Source organism: Priapulus caudatus, unplaced genomic scaffold (genome assembly GCF_000485595.1).
Source record: "Priapulus caudatus unplaced genomic scaffold, Priapulus_caudatus-5.0.1 Scaffold1138, whole genome shotgun sequence".
Lineage (NCBI taxonomy): Eukaryota > Metazoa > Priapulida > Priapulimorpha > Priapulimorphida > Priapulidae > Priapulus > Priapulus caudatus.
The window spans coordinates 13776-17847 of NW_014578199.1; the positions used below are offsets into that span (position 1 = coordinate 13776).

Sequence of the window (4072 nt, forward strand, 5' to 3'; positions counted from 1 at the left end):
GGTATCCAATAGAGTAGTAGTAAGTAGCAGTCACGTAGTCGTAGCATTTAGAGAGTAAGCATAGCAGTTCACAGTAGCAGTGTAAAAATAGAAATAGTAGTAGTAGGCAGTCACAGTAGCGGTAGCATGTAGATTAGTACGCAGTAGCAGTCACAGTAGGTGGCACGTAGAGATTTAGCAGTAGAGTCACATGTGCGTAGCAGTAGAATTAGTAGCAGTAGTCAGTCACAGTAGCGTGGCAGTAATAGTAGTAGCTAGTAAGCAGTGCACAGTAGCGGTAGCAGTTAGCAAGTAGTAGTATAGCAGATCACAGTAGAGGTAGCAATAGAGTAGTATAGTAGACAGTCAACAGTAGCGGTAGCAGTAGAGTAGTAGCAGTAGCTCACCAGTAGCGGAGCAGTAGAGTAAGTAGTAATTAGCGGTCCACAGTAAGCGTAGCAGTCAGATTTAGTAAAGTAGACAGTCACAGTAAAGCGGTGGCAGTAGAGTAGTAGTAGATAGGCGGTCAAAGTGAGCGTAGGTCAGTAGAGTAGTAGTATGCAGTTCACAGTACGGTAGCAGTAGAGTAGTATAGTACAGTCCACAGTAGTCGGTAGCAGTAGAGTAGTCGTAGTAGCAGTCAGTAGCGGTAAGCAGTAGATAGTAGTAGTACAGTCACAGTAGCGTAGCAGTAGAGTAGTATAGTAGGGTCACAGTAGCGGTACGTATAGTAGTATGAGTAGGTCACAGTAGCGACAGTAGAGTATAGTAGTAGTTAGTAGTAGCCAGTAGCAGCATAGTAGCAGTGAGTTAGCAGTAGAGTAGTAGCATAGCAGCATAGCAGTAGAAGTCACAGTAGCGTTAGCAGTAGTATAGATAAGTATTAGCGTCACAAGTAGCGTAGCAAGTAGAGTAGTACAGTACGTCACAGTAGCGTAAGAGTAGAGTAAGTAGTCATAGCGGTTCAGCAGTAGCGGTAGGGCAGTAGAGTAGATAGCAGTAGCAGTCACAGTAAGCGGTAGCTTAGTAGAGTAAGTAGGCAGTAGCAGTCCAGTACGGTAGCAGTAGAGTAGTAGTAGTACCGGTCACAGTAGGCGTAGCAGTAGAGTAGTAGCATAGCGTACAGTACGTACAGTAAAGTAGTAGCAGTAGGCGTCACAGTACGGTAGAGTAAGTAGCAGTACAAGTCAGTCAGTAGCGGTGGAGAGCAGTAATAGCATAGCAATAGCAGTAGTACAATAGGCAGCATAGGCCGTAGAGTAGTGCAGTAGTCAAAGATTCAGTAGAGGCTATAGCATATAGCAATAGCAGTAGTATGCATTGGCAGTACTTAGCAGTAGAGTAGTAGTAGTAGACAGTAGTATAGTAGATAGCAGTAGCAGTAAGCAACAGCAGCAGGCAGGGCAGCAGCACAGCAGCAGCAGCAGCAGCACCAGCAGCACATTATGCAGTAGCAGTATGTAGTAGTAGTAGTAGCAGTAGTATTAGCAGTCGCGTAGCAGAACCAGTAGTAGCATTACAGACACAGCACAGGCACATGAGGCAGTAGCGCAGTAGCAGTAGACAGAGTCAGTAGTAGTATAGTGAGTAGTAGTAGTAGAACAGTAGTCTAGCATAGCGTAGACGACCAGTAGTAGCAGTCGTCAATAGCAATAGCAGTATATGAGCAGCAGTAACATAGTGCAGTGTTAACATGTGTTTTGCAGGTGTTGCATAAATTAGTCAGCTAGGCTGGGCTGGGGGGGTTGTTTTGGGGGTTGTTTGGGAGGAGTAGCCATAGTAGTAGGAGTAGCAGTGGTGGCATTAGAAATTGCAATGCCAAACCCAGCTCTAAGAAATGGTCATGCATTGAAACAGCATGCGTGCTATTATTATTGTTATGATTATTATATTATAATTACTATTAAATTATTGTTATTTGGCCAATTATTATCTTTATTAATAAAATTATTATTTAATTATGCATTGAAGTTCAGGACAGGAAGTTAGTATAACAGCTGCACAACCGAAATTCATTAGTAAACGAATGTGAACGCACCTGCCCCCTGGTGAGACCGTCTGCAAACATTCCTGAGCAAGAGTCGTAGCTGTTTCGTCATCATACCAAAACTGACTTAGTTGCTGGAAGACAGACAAAGACAATGCTTTCCATCAGATAATGATAAACCATTCAAGATACTGCTATCATTATAGCATAGGCACTCAATATCGCAGTAGCATATAATAGTGACTATGTTTCCGTACATCAACTCTGCGTGGCTGGAAGGCAGATAAAGACTCACTCAATACATAAGATTATCGATCTATCACCAGCATACTATATCTTGATATATAAACAACTGAACATGTTACCAAGCATTTGATAATAGCAGAAACAAGCTATTAGGATAGTATTTTTGAATAATAAAATTAAAGTTAATTATCATTGGTCGATTAACATTAAATTTGATTTAATTTATTAAAAATTTGATCTTATAGGCAGACTTCGAAACAGGCGATTTTTACCCGACGCCAAATTTGTAATTTTAAAAATAGTCACATAGTGTGTGTGTGTGTGTGTGTGTGTGTGTGTGTGTCTGTGTGTGGTGGTGGTGGTGTGTGTGTCTGTGTGTGGTGGTGGTGGTGTGTGTGTGTGTGTGGGTGGGTGGGGGAAGGGGGCAAAGAAATGCATACATATTCATAGATATAAATAGATGTAGACATAGATGTAGAGCATAATCGAAACATCGAGTCGTGAATAACATATACCTGGTTGCCTGTACTACACATGCACTTGCTCTATCACTCTACATAATCCTACACTGATTGCAGTCGCCTATAATCATATGTGTGTGTACTTTTGTGTGTGTGCATGCGTGCGTGCATGCGTGTGTGTTTGTACTAGGGCTGAGAAGGGTCCATAGATTTCCAAATGGACAGAGTGACAGACAGACATCGATAGACTGATAGATAAAAGGTTATATTTGCAACAATTTTGCGAAAATAAACACACATGATGTCATCAGGCATGTATAAAATTGAAGTCAACGGTGTATTTACAAACACAGGCAAACATGACTGTTTGACACATGATCGGCTACACAACAAAGCTCATAGCCAGTCATACAGCTCTAACAACAGTATTACTAACAACTGTGCCTTCTAAATCTCTCTCAGCACTTTGACTCTCATGTTCTGTCATCGCATATGGTTGGCGCGATCGTACTCAGAAATAATTATTTTTACAGCGGTTAAATTATAGCCCTTTTACCCAATCAGAGGCCCTGATACACATAATTTAACTGTGGTTATTATTTGGTTAATTATGTGTCATAACTACCACGGTAAAAATAATTACATTTGAGTACGATGGCCAACCATAGCCGCTGACACCGTGACAGTTGTAGTAGCAGCAGTACTACAGTCCGTCCGTCCGTCTGGCTGTCCACTGGGCAGCAGTGGTCAGTGGTCAGTGGTCCAGCACAGCCGTCCGTCTGTCCGTATGTCCGTCCGTCCGTCTGTCCATTCGTCCATCCGTCTGTCTGTCCGTCCGTCCGTCCATCTGTCCGTCTGGCTGTCCGCTGGGCAGCAGTGGACAGTGGTCAGTGGTCCAGCACGGCCGTCGGGTAGTTTGCATAGCAGCGGAATTCGTTCGCGAGATTGTTCTTGTGCCGTGGCACGTACGTGCATAGTCGGGCGCCGAGCAGCTCCTCCGCCAGCGGTCCCATCGTCTCACCTGCAACACACACGCAAACTAGTGAACCGGTGGCAGTCTAAAACAGCTCGGCCCGGCGCGTGTCTCCCTATTAATCTTCATGCGTATCGTAGAATTTGCTTTGCCTGTGTTTGAGGACGTCCCAAAAATACACAATAATAATTAGTTAGAGCTGCCTATCTGTCAGTCATGCCAGATGGAAGGATGAATATCCTTTATACATACATGTATATAATATATATAATATAATATATATATATAGAGAGAGAAGAGAGAGAGAAGAGAGAGAGAGGAGAGAGAGGAGAGAGAGAAGAGAGAGAGAGAGAGAGAAGAAAGAGAGAGAGAGAGAGAGAGAGAGAGAGAGAAGAGGAGGGAGAGAAGGAGGAGGGGAGGGGGAGG

At 43.4% G+C, this 4072-nt stretch overlaps 1 long non-coding RNA gene across 1 annotated transcript in view; it reads right to left on the reverse strand.

Moving 5' to 3' along the window:
- Nucleotides 1-2017: 2017 nt before the first annotated feature.
- Nucleotides 2018-4072, reverse strand: part of LOC106815528 — an 8177-nt gene continuing 6122 nt past the window's right edge. The window contains exon 3 of the long non-coding RNA XR_001394757.1: nucleotides 2018-2100. This is a non-coding gene — a long non-coding RNA (uncharacterized LOC106815528). The remainder of the gene's footprint in view (nucleotides 2101-4072) is intronic.